Source organism: Halichoerus grypus, chromosome 1 (assembly GCF_964656455.1).
Source record: "Halichoerus grypus chromosome 1, mHalGry1.hap1.1, whole genome shotgun sequence".
Lineage (NCBI taxonomy): Eukaryota > Metazoa > Chordata > Mammalia > Carnivora > Phocidae > Halichoerus > Halichoerus grypus.
The window spans coordinates 181,318,757-181,338,201 of record NC_135712.1 but is presented as its reverse complement, the minus strand read 5'-3'; the positions used below and the strand labels follow the sequence as shown (position 1 = coordinate 181,338,201).

Sequence of the window (19,445 nt, the reverse complement as noted above, 5' to 3'; positions counted from 1 at the left end):
AGTGAGAAAGCACATGCACATAGAGGGGGAAGAGGAAGAGAATCCTCAAAGCCGACTCCCCACTGAGCGTGGAGCCTGATGCAGGAGCTTGATCCCAGGACCCTGGGATCATGACCTGAGCTGAAGGCAGATACTTAACTGATGAGCCACACAGGCAACCCCAATTGTGTTTTTAATACAAGAAAGTGTGACTCTGTAACATTCATCTTCCTTCTATTAACTTCAAGTTTATTTTAAGTAATATTTTAAATGCATGATTTATCATTTATTATTAATTTTCCCTGGAATGCCCACCTTTCCTCCTCTCTGCCTACTAGAAGAAATTTGTTCTTAAAATCTGGGTAAGTCCCATCTCTCCTGTGAGGTGAGATCAGGCCATGACCTCTACCTTTCCTAGGTCACTCGCTTTGCTAATTCCTACCCTACTTCTAATTTATACAATGCAATCAGCACTCCTCTATATTTTCCTCTAGTCTCTTGCCATCTGTTTTCCATGATATGGCCCTTTATTAATTATTCATTTCAATGCAATAAATATTTATTGAATGCCTACTGTTGGCAAAGACAGTACAGCAAGGCGGTTAAAGGATGGAAAAATGCCCAGGGCTGAGTCATTCTGGATCCTCTACTTACTACTTGCATGACTTTGGGCTAGTTGCTCAATTCCTGTGCCTCAGTTTCCCTAGCTGTACAAACAGATCTAGTAGTATGACATGCAACAGTGCCTGGAGTGTAGCAAGCCTCAATAAATGTTAGCTTTTACTTCTACTACTATTGCTAAGTGTATTTCTGGGCTCAGGGAATATGGAAATAAATAGGGTACAGTGACAGCTTCATATTTTAGATCTCATTCACTGATTTAACAACTATTTACTGAGCACCTACTACGTACCAGGTGCTATTCAGGGGATGTCATTGTGAGCACTCCTTCATTGAGAGAAAATAAATAAATAAATAAATAAATAAATAAATAAATAAATAAATAAAAATATACTAGGTTGTCAGATAATTATGATTTCCATAAAGAATTATAAAGCAGGATAAAGGGTAGGAGAGTAATATGGCAGGACAGGGGTTACCTGAAGAGGTAGCGTTTAAGCCAAGTCCTCAATGAAATAGGAGGGTGAACACGAAAGTGGGTTCAAGGCAGAGGGAACACAAGCCTGAGATGAGAGCGTTCTTTGAGGAACAGGAAGGAGGCCAGCATGGCTGGGACAAAGGGAGTAAGGAGGACAACTGCAAGAGATGATGTGAGGGATATAATCAGGGCCCGGGTCTGACAGAGCTTTGGAGGTCATGGGAAGGACTACGGGCTTTATTCTAAGGTCATGGGAAGACACTAGAGCATTACAAGCAGGGAAGTGACATAACGTGCTGTGTGGAGAATATACTAGAATCATATACATCTTCACTAATCGTCAAAATGTTACACATTCGCCCATTGCTCCTCTGAGCTCCTTGTGGGCAGACACCAAGTCCTGCAATTCTTAGACTCTCACCCAGCTTATTTGGAGCAAGGAAAAGATACATGATTAAAGCCTTAGTGATTGAATGATCTTTGCTTCTCATTTGAGCTTAAAAAAAAAAAAAAAATCACCAAGTATCCTTTTTTTTTTGAGAGACAGAAAGAAAGCACATATGCACGTGGAAGCAATTGGCGGGGGGGGGGGGGACACGATGTGGGGGCGGGGGGCAGAGGGAGAGCAAGAATCTCCAGCAGACTCCACACTGAGCATGGAGCCCAATGCAAGGCTCAATCTCACTTCCCTGAGATCATGACCTGAGCCAAAATCAAGAGTCCCGACGCTCAACCCAGTGAGCCACGCAGGCGCCCTACCGAGTATCTTCTAATATGTTCTCTCTGGTTTTTGCTTTTTTTTTTTGCTGGGGTTTTGGTTTGTGTGTTTCCTCTCCTAACCACCTTTTAAAGAAAAGTGAACAATTTTACCTCCACAGAAGTCCACTTTCCAACAACCTCAAACGCCTGGAACACAGCCTCGAAAGAACACAAAACGTCCTACAAAGTTCTGCAAGAATCAGTCGTAACTTTTCAACACAAAATCTCTACATTTAACTTCTAACTATCAGAATACACACGACATCACTCTCATTAACCTACAATCCTAACCCTTGGTCTCACACTCACAGCAGAATAAAAATTATAACACAGATCGTGGAATTCTTAGGAGCCAGGATTCGCAGAGCTTTGTTTCTGAGGACAAAATTGGATAGGGGCACATGCGCAAAGAGGACTGGAAGGTCTAAGGCAACTTTATCTTTCTGAAAGTTTCAAAATAACATTGCTGTATTATTTGTATCTTATTTAGTCAAAAAATAGAAGATCATTCTGAGAGTCCATGAATAATGCTGCACAAAGGAATTGGCCGCTATGTTCCCTTACACAATGTCCCTCTCTGAAGATCAGTACGTTCCCAAACACACCTAACTTGTCTGACTATTCCCACTTAGAACATTCTTCCAGAGTCCTATGGAAACTTTTCTTGACCTAGATTTTCAACCCACTAAGCAGCCTCTTGGGTTAACAGACTTCATAGGTTCCATATGTAGCAGTAACCGTCACATGATTTTTAAATTGACTCCTATGAGTAGTACTCAGGCAGGAATCCTGAGCTGGAAAACAGGTATTATGGGGCCATTTTTACTTCTAGGACTCATCAGTTCTGGAAAAGGCACTCAACCCAAAATATGGTTTTCAGCATTCATACGGATAAATAAATACCAATTAGACCTCAGGTCACTGAATGGGTCTGAGCCTCAGTGCAAATGTGTAGGGATAACAACACAGACCTCCAGGATCGGGGAGGAAATCAAACAGGACATGCATAAGGCAGATGATGTGGCTCAGTGCCTGTTACTAATATCGTAATAATCATTTCTATCAACTAAACTCATCATCATGTAAATAGCATTCTTCTTGAATTAAACTTAAATTCCCAGAGCATTCTTATTATCATCTTCTGTGCACCTGCTCCATGTTCAAAGTGTGGCAATGAGCATCCCTGTCACAGGGGCATTCGGTGATTTCTTCCAATTCACACAAACTGTCAAAATGTTGCCACACAGCCACTTCTGAAAACTCAAAGATATGCTGGTGGCACAACCACTAAATAATACAGTACATCTAAATAATACAGTACATCTAAAAGACAAAGTCCCTCTTAATAAAGGAGCATCACGGCCTGTCACTTTGTCAGCACATCAAGCATCCATGGAGTGTCGCAAGGATGGAAAAACAATGCCTGTACCCTAAGGTATGGAACTAATTTGAAAAGAGGATAAACAGGAAATAATATTAGATATTAGCTAACGAGAAACCATGGATGTCAACCTTTCACTCCCGGATAATGTTCTTAATTGCCACCAAAATGATTTCAAATCATTGAAATTAAAAATGGGTTTTACATACTATGATTGCTCTACTAGTTTATTGTTACCTAAAAATAAGTTATGTAGAAGTACAGTGAAATACAAATGCATAAAGACTTATTTACAAATATATACACACACACACACACACACATAATATAGTAAAATGTTCTTAATTTTCCTTCAGTGTCACAGCTCCAGAGACAAAAACTACACAGAAATAGCATTTGGTTTTAGCACCAAACAGCTCTGGAAGCCAACATTATTGTTTTTTTTTTGTTTGTTTGTTTGTTTTTTTAAAGATTTTATCCATTTATTTGAGAGAGAGAGAGAATGAGAGACAGAGAGCATGAGAGGGGGGAGGGTCAGAGGGAGAAGCAGACTCCCTGCCAAGCAGGGAGCCCGATGCGGGACTCGATCCCGGGACTCCAGGATCATGACCTGAGCCGAAGGCAGTCGCTTAACCAACTGAGCCACCCAGGCGCCCCCCAACATTATTGTTTTTAAAGGGAGAGAGATAGGAAAAAGCTGTATTATCTGAAGAAATACAATATATTAAGCTCTCACTCTAGTCAAGAGAGGATGTGAGGACTAGAGCAGACCAATTTATCTCCCTCTCACTCCATCACTCAGTAATTTAAATCGGATTCCTGATTCTCCATCAGCTTATCAAACACCACACACCACCACAAGACGCTGCCTCCAACGAGAGTGATCCTGCTTTCCCTCCCCACTGTGGACGGTCGGGTCCTGCTCACCCTATCCATCAGTGGGGCATTATCTCTAACTTCTCTCGCATAAAGCCATCAGATTCCCGTATGAGGAACAAGGCTCACTCATTTGAGATACTGCTTCGTGGAAATGCTTGTCATCCTTCATATATGTACCATCCCCTCAAGTCTCAGTGCTTAGAAGGGTATCAAGAACAGGATCCTGCCCATCAGCTTTCATAGTATCCTTTTTGTAATTATGTTATAGTGAAGTTAATAATACTATCAACCTAGTGTACCCGCCATTTTAAGGAACACCTGTGTGAAGCAAAAATATTACTTCGTGCCTTTCTCTTTTATTTACCAATTACATTTTCTTTTTCAACCAAATCGTATATAAAAATATTTAATGGGTTAGCATGAAGGAGGCACTATTGTAAGTAGTATGGGTATGTTTGAGTGTGTCCGTGTTTAATGGACACACATCCACACAGATGCAAATGGAATCCTCACTGCAACTTTACAAGGTACACACAATTGCTTTCTCAACTGAGGAAACTAGTGTTCAGAGAGGTTAAGTCATCTGCTTAAGGTCACACAGCTAATCTGGAAGAAACCAGCTTTCGTTTCCAGGTAATTTTGATCCTGGAGCCCAGACTCAACCAGTGTGCTATAAATGACAGCAATGCTTGAAACTTGAAAGAAAATCTTCTAGTTAATTTTATCTTTATTCTTGAACATGTGAGTCAAGTCTCTCAAACTCAATTGCTTATACTGCAGGGTCAAGGGAGTCAACATAAATGAGGGAAGCAGGCGGCGTAGGGAACGAAAATGCCCCAAAGGCTGGGGGCAGCCAGCAGTCAGCTACAGCAAACTGTTACAAAGCAGAAATAAAAACTTAGTGTTGCCCCAAAGCTGAATTTTTACGTCAAATCCTGTGATTTTCAAACAATGCAACCAATTTAAAAATACTTTTAAACATAATCTGGCCAAACAAAGCACATATGTGGGCCTAAGTTACCTGTGGGCCACCACTTTGAGACCTCAGCTTCAAACCACAACTTCATCAAATTTTTGGTGGGATACGATACGTCAACTCATTGGCAATAAATAATAGGTGATATTCACGTCATTGCCAATTATCTGTTTGATATTTGTTTGATTCGGAAAAACCTGAATCCCTCCCTCCTTCTGAGACACTGAACCAAACCTGTTTCTTAATTCATGGCTTCTTGCTGCAAAGTTTTCCTTTGGTCAGGTAGAAAATGACCTTGCTGGTTCTATTTATTATTTAACAGAACTCCGTCTCAAAATCCCTGTCATAATCCATAATAAAATAGAGAGCGTGAAACTTAATCGGCTGTAAATGTACAGTAGTTAGCATTCACCGCAAAATGCTAATAATGTTTCGAGAATGCCATTTCTCTTCCTGGCCTTTGGACCAAATTGGTTAATGGGCTGAGACTCGGGAAATAATGGAACTAATTTAGGCAGAGAACTTCCCAACCATGCACCAACCTTGAACTGCACTGCATCCAAGCAGGGAAAGCAGCCCCGAGATGGTAGCCTACCACACAGGGTCGGCAATGAGAGCTCGCCAATCAGGGTGGACACTTGTAACTCTGACAAAAGGACAATCTAGTATATCAGTTCCAAGTGGCAAACGCCCACTTTTCAGACATTCCTAGCATCAGATTTTCTTAGATTACTATATAATTAAAATTGAATGTCTAATATGCATGTAGAATGTTGAAATCCTAGAGTTATAAGGAGTTTTCTAAAAGATAGTTCTAGTCCACAGAGGTCGTCCTTAACCCAATATGCTAATCACATATGCTAATCACTGGGCTGGGACCCCGAACCTGACCAAGGGAAGCCCCAAATTTATTTTTCCAAAATCTTTGCCTTCAAATTCCTCCCTTTCTAAGAAGACATCTCATCCACAGCTTCTGTGACTATAAAGGAGAATGACCACTGTGGCCTGTCATCTGTTAGTGTCTTGTCACGTCACGTACGCACCCCCACCCCAGCAAATCCTCCCAGGCAACCACGGATCCCAGGGAAATTCCTGAACAGGTCCACACGGGGACACCGACATGGATCGCCAATGCATTTGCGGCTGCTGTTTGTTTTGTCCCTGTTTTGGGATAGTAGAGAGCTGGAGCAAACCAAGTGTCCACCGCTAAGAGAATGAACTCACCTGTGGCAGGTGTTTGCTACAGAATGTTCGGGAGCGATTCCAGTTTGGGTCTGTTCATTATTCACTCTCAGGAACTAACTTGGGAAAAATCTTTCCCACTTATATCCTGAAGAGCTGAGATGACAAGCCCTGGGAAATTTCATTTTACATGAGAAAATAGCCTATTATAGTCAATATTCACTCAGTTAAAAAAAAAAAACAAAAAACATATTGTGCCAGGTACCTTGTGAAACAAAAATAAGACACCTGTGCTTATCCTTTTGGAACTCTTTGCCTTGGAAGGGAGACAGACACAAATCCTTTTCATCCCCGATGATAAAGGCCGCAAACGATGTGCACACCCAGGCCATGAAATCACTGAAGGTGTTGGCTTACCCACAGGATGCCAGGAGAGAGGACACGCTGCTCGAACTACTGCCCCTTGACCCAGCTCTACACCCTCCGCAAGTTTTCAAGCATGCCCTGACCTCTCTTTCCACACTTGCGCAGAAAGAGACGTGAGGATTCACCAGAACTCCAAGCCGTCTGTGCCCCGTCCCGCTCCCACCTGCCGGAACTGCAGATCGACAACACAAATGCAAGTGATGGAGATTCGACTTACTAGATACCCGAGAGGGGCAACAAAACTCCACTGATGTCCCCCAAATCAGTCACACACAAGCTCCACGGGCCAAGAATGCCACATGATGCAGCGGCTGACAGGCTTATCCTCGGTGGCCTTTCCCAGCTGGCCTGAACGCAAGCTCACCTTTGTGGAGCCCTGAGGTCCTGGCAGGGCGGCTTCCCACTCAACCATCGAATCACCTCCCTGGAGGGAAATGGTTCTCTGATGAGACCACCAGATGCCTGGGGCTGCGGCACCCCTTACCAAGACAGCAGACTTGTTACCTCGGGCAGGGAGGTGAAGAGGTGGCTGTAGACACGGCCATTCATCATCTGTGTTATGCCGGGGTGAACCCTACAAACTTCCTCTCAAAACAAATACTGTAAATGCGTAAGATAAAATTCATAGGATTGCAAAGGAAAATAGTTATATTAAAATGGGTTAAGTTGGGGTGCCTGGGTGGCTCAGTTGTTGGGCGTCTGCCTTCGGCTCAGGTCATGATCCCAGGGTCCTGGGATCGAGCCCCGCATCGGGCTCCCTGCTCCGCGGGAAACCTGCTTCTCCCTCTCCCACTCCCCCTGCTTGTGTTCCCTCTCTCACTGTCTCTCTCTCTGTCAAATAAATAAAATCTTTAAAAAAATAAAATAAAATAAAATAAAATAAAATGGGTTAAGTTCGGGGCGCCTGGGTGGCTCAGTCAGTTGAGCATCTGCCTTCGGCTCAGGTCATGATCCCAGGTCCTGGGATCGAGCCCCATATGGGGCTCCCTGCTCGGCGGGGAGCCTGCTTCTCCCTCTGTCTGCCGCTCCCCCTGCTTGTGCTCTCTCGCTCGTGCTCTCTCTCTCCCTCAAATAAATAAAATCTTTTTTTAAAATAAATAAATTAAAATAAAATAAAATGTGCTGAGTGCAGAATCCAAGCAATTTTAAATGTTGTCTATGATAGGTTTGTATACATACATGTAGTTGTTAGTAAAAATAGGTATAGAGCAGCATATGGGCCACACGCCAGTCCTTACAGGGATGTTTATTTTTACCCTAATTACCTGTTGATTAACAGGTTTCTGAGGGTTTCCAAACTAGTACATATTACAGAATACTCAGATGATAGATTCTAACTCTATCCTTCAGGAAAGCCCGAGCTACAAATATATTCTAAGTGTGACATGCATCACTCTATCTAGCTCCCTCGCCACCTTCTGAACCATCAGCAACATGGATCAAGCAGAATAAGGAACACTGTCAGGGGCCAGGGAGCAGAATCCAGGCGTTCCGTCACCTCGGACTGGAATCATCTAAACCGGCATCTCTGCAACACTGAAACCCACTAACCACGACTGCTGACCCGTGTGTGACACCATGCCCTCATTCACCTCAAAGCTTGAAAGAACCTTAGCAAAAGATCCTTTAGCTGGGGGTTTCAAGTTACCATGACTAAGAATACATTTTACTAGTAAGAATAAAGTTCACGGTTTTCCAAGCAGATAGTCATTGCATTATTGTACTCTGACTACAAAAATGCATACGTGCAGGGCACCTGGGTGGCTCAGTCAGTTGAGAGTCTGCCTTTGGCTCAGGTTATGATCGCAGGGTCCTGGGATCGAGCCCCACAGGGTCCTGGGATCGAGCCCGTGTTGTATCGGGCTCCCTGCTCAGCGGGGAATCTGCTTCTCCCTCTCCCTCTGACCCTGCCACCCCCGCTTGTGCTCTCTCTGTAGCTCTCTCAAATAAATAAAATCTTTAAAAAATGCATACACGACACGGCATTACTAGGAAGTCATAGCCCTTTTGAGTCCTTAAGCTCTCTCTCCATCAAAATGCTATCAACACACCCTTGAAAAATGAGATATATACAGATGAGGGACATCTATTCAATCTAGTCAATTATTGCTACCAAGATGGATATAAGGATTCTTAACAACCTGCCCCTCTTCTAGTCAGCAGACCTACACATTGTCAATTTAAAAATTCATCTAACTTCTGTGTTTTACAGCTGTAGAAACAGAGGCCAAGAGATTCAACAATTTGTCATAATAATTTTTCATGGTCTACACAACTAGTTAATCGTCTAAACCTGGGAGAAAGGCTGGTCGCCCGGCTTCAAAATTGGCACCCTCAGTGTTCAGAGCTGCACAGATATGATCTATTTAAAATATTCTGAAAAGCTGTATTGTTTAAATTATTGCACACCGTTATTTTAACTTACTAATTCAGACTAATTAGTGTGGTAATATCGGTCTGGCTTATTAACATGCCTAAGTCATTTAAAAATCTATGATTTTATTATTTTCAAGCACTCTCAGCAACTTCACCTAGGTAACAAGAGGAGAATTTATAATTAGCAATATTTTTATTTTACCTACTAAAAATGCATTAAGCACATCACATACAAAAATTAACTCAAAATGAATCACAGGCCTAAATGTAAAGCCTAAAGCTAAAACATTTTCTAGAAAACCACCTCTGTGACCTTGGGTTAAAGGCAACTATTCCTAAGAAATCAAAAGCAAGATACATAAAAGAACACATTGGGAAACTGGGCTTTATCAAAACAGAAAACTTCTGCCTTTCAAAAGATACCATGAAGAGAATGAACAGACTAGGAGAAAATATCTGCAATTCATTTATTTGGTGAAGAAACTATATCAAGAATATATAAAGAACTCTCAAAATTCAATATTCAAAAAAAACCCAACTTGTAAAAAATGGGCAAATTATTTGAATGCACACTTTACCACACACAGAAAATGATGTGCAATGTCATCTGTCATTAGGGAAAGGCAAATTAAAGCCACAATATGGTATCACTACACACTTACTGAAAAGGCTAACATTAAAATACAGATCCTACCGAGTGCTGGCAAGAACATGAGGGAACTGGGGCTCTCCTTCACTGCTGGTGGGAGTGGGGGTCAGTACAACCACTGTGGAAAACAGTCTGACAATTGCTTAAAACATCAAATATACGTCTACCACATGAACCAGCCATTCTGCTCCCTCGTATTTCCTTAAAAGAAACGAAAGCATATGTCCATTTTGTCCATTTGTATAAAATGTTCGTAATGCCTCTATTTGAGACGGTCCCAACTGCAAACACCCTGAGTGTCCATCAACAGGTGAATGGATAAACAGTGTATGGCGGACAATTGAATTACTCAGCAATTTTTAAAATTACTGAGCACCAGGATGGCTCAGTTGGTTAAGCGTCCAACTCGATTTTGGCTCAGGTCATGATCTCAGGGTCCTGGGATCAGGCCTACATAAGGCTTCACGGTCAGCAGGGAGTCTGCTTGAGGATTCTTCCTCACCCTCTCCCTCTGCCCCTCCCCTCACTGATGCTCGTTCGCTCTCTCTCAAATAAAGAAAAATAGAACAATTAAAAAATATAATAAAAAATGAGCTATGATACACACAACACCATGGATGAACCATAAAAAAATTATGCACAAAGAAATCAAACAAAAAAGAATACATACTGTATGATTCCACTTAAACACAATTGTAGAAAAAGCAAACTCATCTATAATGACAAAAAGATCAGTGGTTACCTGGGGATGGTGGGGAGAGGGGCAAAAGGTACTGGGTACTAAGAGGCACACGCAAACTTTCAGGGGTGAAAGGTATATTCATTATTTTAATCATGGAGACGATTTCATGGTGTACATAAGTATGTTAAAACTTATCAAATTGTACTCTTTTTAAATAAGTTCCATTCCCTGTATGTCAGGCACACCTCAATAAAGCTGTTAAAAATAAGTAAAATTAAAAGAAATGCCTTACTTTCTAAATGTAATACCAAAACTCTTTATATGAACTATTCCATTTAAACCTCACAATAACACTTTGAAATAGGAGATGTTGTTACACCCATTACCAGGAGAAAGAAACTGAGGCGCACAGAGAATGAATAACTTTGTTATTCAGTAACTCCCATAGCTAGAACTTTACAGAGCAAAGGCACAAGCATTTTGATTTCATGTTAAATAAATGTTTCCAAAGCACTTGACAAGTTTTTAAGGTAACTTAAATAGCTCCCAGGCAAAGATATATATATATATCTTTATCCCAGGCAAATATATTTACACTATTTATTTGCTTAGCAAATCTCTTTTCATAGACAACACATGGGTAAATGTCAGCCCTATCATTTCAGGATCAGCACAAATTCTAAAATTAATAGGGTTCAAATTAAGGTTTCAGTGACTTAAGAGAAATAATCCAGGTTCTGATGTGTCACACACCTAAGAGTTGCAAGTGAGGCTCACTGGAAAACCAATTTAACATCAGCACAACACAGGGTAGAAAAGTCAGGTTAATAACCTTCTTGTTCCCACCTGGAGAGATCAAACACCTGAGTTTTTCTTCAGGGGACACACACACACACACTAGCAACTAAATTGCTGATCTAGCCATTCTGTGGATGTTTCCAATTTCTAGGTGGTGCCCTAGAAGTACACTAACTAGAAAAAATCACAAATGTTGATTGCTGCTCTCTCTCTTTACATATGGGCATTATTTCCTACAGGATAGGATTGGCCAGCAACAGCTCAAGCAGGTGTAATATACATCAGTTGGAATTCACTATCCCCTGCTGGTCCACACTTACTTGGAAGTCTCTAGGATTAGACCACAGGACATTTGATGAAGGGGCACTGAAAACAGAACCATGTTCATTTCCCTGGCTCAAATCCACCCAGGCTTTCAAAGCTCCTCTTGAAAGAAGTGCCTTCCACCATCCCTTGCAAATGCTTTCCAAACTACCAAGTCAGTGACTGTGTTTGATTTGGAGGAAGATGACACACACCTTAACTTTGTTCTCCTTCACCCACCACCAAGTTCAGGTTGTTCAAGTCTCCCACCCCCACATTTCAGGTATTTATTTCTAGTCCTTTAGCAGCTACCTATGCAAAATCAGTGATGAACCACAGAAAAGCTACCTGCTTCTGGCAACACTGTGGATATTCATTTTTTTCACTTCATGTTCACAGTATCTTTTTCCTGAAACAAAGTTCTCTATTATTTTGCCTTCTGACTTTGGGACCCCATAACTCACACCAAACAGGGAAGAAACAGGACCACACAACCCAGCTGGAGATGCTGCTGCCTTCAGGCTCTCCTCGCTCTGTTTAAATTGATTACAGTTCTCAGGACACCTGGGTGGCTCAGTCAGTTTGGCTCAGGTCATAGTCTCAGGGTCCTGGGATCAAGTCCCACATCGGGCTCCTTGCTCAGGGGGGAGTCTGCTTCTCCCTCTGCTTGCTGCTTTACCCTGCTTGTGCACATGCACGCTCTCTCTGACAAATAAGTAAAATCTTTAAAAAAATAAATTGTTTACAGTTTTCATCTGCTTTCAGACATACTCCAAAACATAAGCACTGCTGACACATGGCATTAGGAGTGAAATTATTTTTTTAACTCTATAGACACACATAGTCTTCTCGTAATCAATTAATTGTTTCTAGTGGCTTTTGAACATCTCTTCAATAACATTATCTCCAGTGTGCTATTCTGAGACCACCATATCGGCCACAATATTTCAAGCATCCAAGCCACACCTAGAAAAACACAAAACCTTTCTCTTCCTGCCCCATCGCCAACCCTCCTGATTCTTTTTACCAGTGATTTCATTTTCTTTATCTGGGACAAAAGATTCTGATTTCCTTAGATACCACTGACATCCAGATGAGATACTGACCTGTAGCTTTTTAAACCCCAAATTGTAGGCTTTGTTTAGATGAGTTTAAGTGCAAGGCTTGAAAGAACAAAGAGGAACTTTCTTCTCAAGGGTTAGGAGAATCTTTTCCTAACTAACTCTTCAAAGGTGGATCTTTACCTACTCTGCCTCAAAGACTCAGAAAGGGGCAGCAGGAAAAGCATGTTCTGCCAAGTAGGATGGCTCACAAGCTCATTTAAGGAACAGAAATTCTTTACTCTCTGGTCAGTGAAACGACACTTCCTTCCCTCGAAAAAGGATGTGAAGCCGGCTCATTTGTCAGATATTTTGCAAAGCTGACCTTGCCAATGGCATTGGGACTTGAACTTGGAGACAGGAGATAAGAAGCCAAATATTAACACCTTGTGTAATCTGTTCCTTTCCCTTCTTATTAAATGCCAGGATTATGAAAAGCCCATGAAGATGGCACTGGAGAAAAATAATGTAGGGTACAAGGGAGGTCAATGGAATCTCTCATGCTAGAGGCTTTTAGCATCCAGGAATGGCTATGCCAGAGTATTTTCACAGTCCTTCCAAAAAGTGGAGATGGAGGGCACCTTTATAGGGGGAAAGCAGATCTCTCCCAGCCTAACTGTGGCCCACTAACACTAAAAGAGAGACTCAACAGCCCTGGATCAAACTATAGTTTGATAAGAGCTGGAGTCAAATTTCTCTCTTTTTTTTTTTTTTCTTCTGAATCAGTGGTTCTCATCTTTGGCTACAGGAAGCTATTAAATAATACAGTTGCCTGGGATCCACCTTGCAAGATTCAGATGTGACATAGCTGTGATGAAGGTGCTGTATTTTATCATGTAAAAGCTCCCCAGAGAGAATTTTAAGTAGGCATCGTCATAGAGATGCCCTTTTCAATCACCACCAAAACAGAGGCTTTTTGACCATTCCACAATCTTATCTTGTTCATAAAATAGAGGATAATCCTATGGAGTTGCCTACATAGAGATGTATCTATACAGTTGACAAAGTAACCATTCACTGGGGGTGGAGAAGGAGGAGGACAGACAGGGACAATTATGGAAGGAACCATATTAAAACTGTATCATTGGATTGCACTCAGGTGGGTAAATGCCCATTATTGGTCAAAATAAGCTGTCCAGGGAGTAACTTCAAGACTTACTGGCTGGAGCCATCACTCACTCTCACTCACACTCACACACACACACACACATTCTATTTCAAATTATTTTGACACTTCTCTCTTCCTTAAAGTACACTCTTACAAAGAATGATCACACAGGCAGTGATTAGGAAACGGAACAATCTTCCCCAGTCTTTATGACTTAAGGTTACAAACCCCACCTACCTGGCATTCTCCATAAATCTAGAAGTAGTCATTCAGGGGGGAAAAAACGAACTAAATAAAACATAAAAATAGATTAACCGAAATAAAAGGAGATGAAACACTGTGCCCTATGATTGACCCATGAAAACGCAAATAACTTCTACTTCTCATCTTTCAGAAAGTACTCTTAAGACCCAATTTGTGAGCATGCACTGTTTATTACAGTAGCCTCCAGCCACGTGTGGCCCTTGATCACTTGAAACGTGGCCAGGCTCATAGGTAGCAATAATATTTTGGATACAGTAGGTTACATAAAATGTATTAATACAAAACTAATTTCACCAATTTTTTTATTTTTTATTTATTTATATTTTTTTTTACTTTTTTACGTGGTTATAGAACATTGAAAATTACCTGCGTGGCTCTCCTATCTCTACTGGACCACACTGCACTAGACCAGGCTTGCTTTTTGCTATTGCGGTCTTCTAAGCCTTGCCTGCCCCCTAGTGTCAGAATTCAGGCAGTACAGGCAAATCATTTTTCAAAACCATCTGTTCGTAGGTATTATTCATTTTAGCCTGCAAAGTAAGAAACAGTAGCTTACATGCACAGCTTTATTATTTGCAGTTTTCACCAATAATAAATTGCACTCAAGTCTTGCCAAAAAACTCCTGTAGTAGTAATTACCTTCCCCACTCAACTGGTACCTTGGAAAGGTTTCTCACAGAAAATTAGGGCTAAAATAGTCAATCCAATCAAAAGTATCCGCAGGGTTCCTATAAAATTTCAGCCATTATAGGGGCCAGAAACATGAGCCCAAACTTGGATGCAACAACTACTCTTCAGTTTATCCTAAGTTAAAAAGAACACAAGGCACCTGTAGGGGCCAAGACGGACTACTGTCCCATAAAGGTTATTTTGAGTTAAAAGCAATCAAGACTCAGCAGATTCAGGGAAGCTCTTTACCTTCCCTGACAACTGTCTAAAATGAGTTTTGATAGAAGACCTGCTTCAGGAGACAGCTATCATCAGAGGTAACTACATTATGATATGAACTGGGTAAGGTGGACAGGGAGAAGAGCAAAGCCTGTTCCATGAAAGTCCTCCATGACCCAGTGCTCCTGAGGGGCCCAGGAAACATCTGTTTACTGAACATCTACTGTTTTGTTCTTCCTGAGGATTGCATTCCTTTTCTTTGAAGACCCAGACCGCTACCCCCTTCTCCTTTGTTCACAATCACATACATACCTCATTTTGCCCTATTGTCTTTGGAATTTCCATGTCTGTATGGCTTCCCCATACATAGCCTATTAAATTTGATTTTTTTTCCCCGTTTATCTGTCTCATGTCAGTTTAATTCTTAGTCCAAGTAGAAAGACCTTGAGGGGACAGGATATCCTTGCTCCCTGACACACCAAAGCACACAATCACAATTCAAATGTTCATCATCATTTATAATACAGAAAACAGGAAACCTAGGTTTCATAAATTTCAACAGTACAGATATCTATAAAATAGAATATATTCCAAAGGAGAAGGCAAGTTTCAATAAAGACAGCTAACATGTTTTGAGCACTAACTACGCCAACACAATTCTTAGCACTTTCCAGACATGAATATAGGCACAGCTCAGAGATACGGCAGGTGCGTTTCCAGAGCACGGCAATAAAGTCAACATCACAATCAAGACAAGTGGATTTTGTTTTCCAGTGCATGTAAAAATCATGTGTACAATATACTGTTGTCTATTAAGCGTGAACTAATGTTATGTTGAAAAAACAATGTACATACTTTAATTTGAAAATATTTTATTACAAAAAATGCTAACCATCAGCTAAGCTTTCAGTGAGTCCTCATCACTGATCAATCACAGATCCCATAACAAATACAGCCATGGGAAAGTTTGAAATATTTCGAGATTTACCAAAATGTGACACAGGGACACAAGGTGAGCCAATGCTATTGCAAAAAATGGAGCCGGTACACTCGCTTGACACAAGGTTGCCACGAGACTTCCATTAAAAAAAAAAAAAATCCCAATCCTGAGAAGCGCAATAAAACAAAGTACAATCCAACAGGGTATGCCTGTGATGGACACCTACTTACAAACCTAACAGGACTCTTTCTATCTTTTATTGTCCCCACTACAGAACAAGAGACTGAGACCCTACCTGGCTTGATAGCCAGCCCAAGAACAAAAGGAGAACCAAGCACACATGAAGCTCCTACAGCTCGTTGTGCCATAAATAAAATCCCCTGTATCTGACCCGGGCACCCTGCAAACTGTGACTGGCTAACTCATTAGCTGGCAAGTAGGGTGAAATCTCAGACCTGTCACAATTCTTATCATCCGCCCAGCTTCCAACACCTCCAGGTCACTCTGTCCCCAGCTTGCTGAAGCCTTATTTGTTAGACATTCCTTTTCTCCTTTCTTGGGGTTGAGCTGAAACTGATACCAGTCTTCATAAAGCAATGCTCTTCATTACAGTCCGCCTTTTAGAACAATGAAAAACAAGCCTTTTTGTCTTGTACACGATAAAGCTTCGACCTCTCCAGGCATTGATCTATCTCCCTGTACCTGCCCACAGCCCTCCACTGTTCTCAAAGATGAACGTTTCCAGACTCCCTCTCATTCTGGATGCCTCTAGACATATAAATAGCTACTATTTATGGAATGTTTACTATGCTAATCCATCTGCCTACTTTGTCTTATTCAGTCATTCCAATAATCTCATAAGGTAAACAGGGAGATCATTCCATTTTCACAGATGATGATGCAGGTTCAGAGAGGCTAAGTGGCCTGGACAACGTCACACAGCCAGATGTGCAGAATCGGGATCATATTTGACTCCAGAGTCCAAACACTTGGTCCCCTTTACTGCTTCATTCCCAGGTGTGTTCCATTTTTTTTCAGGTCCTACATACACCTGGACAGAGTATATACTACATAGGAGGTTTTACACCGAAACAGATTATATTAAATAGTAGCTAAACAGCACAGCATTTGCTGCAATTTACACACCCCCAACCAGGTCATACTTAAAGCTCCCTTGGGGAAATAGAACCACTGAAATGAATTTGCAAACCAGCAGCACCCAAGTTCCTACCTCTCTGTTACATCCGGAGAGGAGCTCTGGTTCTGTCTACAAAGGGGAAATTATTAATTTTTTGGAGTGTCCAATTATTCCTATGACTAAATCTCAAGGGCGTGGGGTGCTTACTGTCCCAAACTCATCATGTCTACATCACATGAAACTTTTGCAAAGATCCCCACAGGATTAATTCCACAGGATTCTCAAGTTTCTGAAACTGCCAGCATCTTTCCACCGCATTGCGTTTGCTGCCCTCTTGCGGGGAAACGGTGCTACTTACAGCAAAAAAGAACAAAAGGACAAATAGCTAGCTCTTGAAAAAAAGAACAGAGTTTACTCTGGCTTCCTTTTTAAAAGAAACTGACCTATCCACTGATCCTTTCTCCTTTTCTATAGATTGAGGCTTCAAAAGTCCACGTGGTCTCACACTCACTTATTACCTCAAGTAGAGTTTTGAAAACAACACAGGTGGTCTTTTGTGTTTTCTAATTCCTTAAAAATACCACTTCTGGACTCTTGTGGAAGTTTACGAAAGCCATTTGCCTTAAAGAAAGACTCCCCCGACCTATGCTATGAAAATTAGGTGGGGTTTTATTAGGTTTGGCTTTTCAATGCTTGAACTAAAAGGAAAACTTCAAGCCACACCTAGTACCTCATCTTTCAAAATTGGGGGTGAGTCCCACCTTCCTCCCCTTTATCTTAGAGAGCCCTTGTGAAATCTCTCCTTGTTGATACGCAACCATCAACAAGCCACTCTCCTAATCCGAGCCATTAAAAGCATCCAATAAACGTCTAACTAGGGTTTCCCGGGACCACAGTTCCGTTAATTGGCCAGCACGAACCACAAAGCCCTTGGGAGAGTGACAAGAGCGCTTCTGGACACTGATGCACAGGCTTCTGCAGTTAACCCTCAGCAGCTTGCTCCTGCACTGGAGCTGCCTTGGGCACCTCCACAGTGGAGTAAAACCTGACCAGTTTCTCAGCATCTAGGTACAGACAGACTTCCCCACCCCCCATTGATTCTGACCCTGAGTTTTCCATCAACCACATGGCCATGCAAAGAGCACAGACACACACACACACACGCACACACACACCCCACCCCACAATGGAATACAGAGCCTCGCTAGAATGGGAGGAACGCAGGAAAGGAGGGAAGGAAGGAGGAAAGGGATGGTCAAAGTGCTCCGGTGTACTCAATCTACAAAAAGCTTTGCCAATCATCAAATAAACAAACATAAGAGCCAACAGAAAAGTGGATAAAGAATGCAATAGCTCAAATAAAAATAAATAGTCCACCAGCACATTAAGAGACTCGTCAGTCAGAAGGAGATACAAGCCCATACAAATGACACATCTTCATTGCTAGATTGGCAAAAAATTAAAACTTGATAGCACCCAGAGTTAGTAAGTGTAAAGGGAAAGTGTAAAACTTCCACCACTATTACAGTTGGTGGAAGTATAAGTAAGTCCAAGAGTTCTGAAGAGCACTTTGGCACGATTAAAACGTGAATGCGCTGCATCTTAAGTTGCAATATACTCACCAAGTTTCCAGTTCTCCCAGGCTCCCTGTGCCCCTAGCTAGAGTGTTTCCCAGTTGCCCGTCAGTAAGACGTGCTTATGGGCTGGGCTCTAGCCAATGGCAGGCCAGTGCACGAGAGGCTGCCCGCGCTTCGGCCCGCTCATTAACTCCTCCCAGCTGAAGCCTCAGTGCTCATTTCCCTTCCAGCTGGCTGGAATGGAGGCCGCTCTAGGACAGCCTTGGAAGCCACAGGTTGAAAATGATAGTACTTCCATCCACCACGGGTTCCAAAAAGACTGCAGTACCGGAGGGTCGTCCAGCGGATATATTTACCCCCCACCTCCAGGACACATGAGCAAGAAGCAGACCTCCGGGGCACCTGGGTGGCTCAGTCGGTTAAGCATCTGCCTTCGGCTCAGGTCATGATCCTGGAGTCCTGGGATCGAGCCCCACGTAGGGCTCCCTGCTCAGCAGGGAGTCTGCTTCTCCTCCTGCCCCTCACCCCGCTCTTGTTCTCTCTCTCTCTCTCACTCTCTCTGTCTCTCTCTCTCAAATAAATAAAATCTTAAAAAAAGAAAGAAACAGACCTCCATTTGTTGAGCCATTATGTCTATTTGGTCTATTGGTTACAGCAATTACCCTACACTCACTGACACACGTGCGTGCACTTTAATTCAAGATCTCGCTACTAGGAATTCACCTGAAGTCAGAACATACATATTTGTAGAAATATGGTAACAAGTCAAATGTCCACAAAAATTGGGAGTGATCAAATCATTTATGGCACCTCCATACCATAGATGACTATGCAGTGTTACAGAGAGTGATAGATCTGTAAGCGCTCAAATGAAAATATCTATAAACTCTATTGTTAAATGGGAAAAAAAATCAAAACAGAGGGCATAGTGATATGTAAGT

The 19,445-nt window shown here is 41.9% G+C and overlaps 1 protein-coding gene across 5 annotated transcripts in view; it reads right to left on the bottom strand.

Annotated features, from left to right (window-relative positions):
• TAFA4 (TAFA chemokine like family member 4) overlaps positions 1 to 19,445 on the bottom strand; it is a 175,248-nt gene that overhangs the window by 92,264 nt on the left and 63,539 nt on the right. The window lies entirely within an intron of this gene.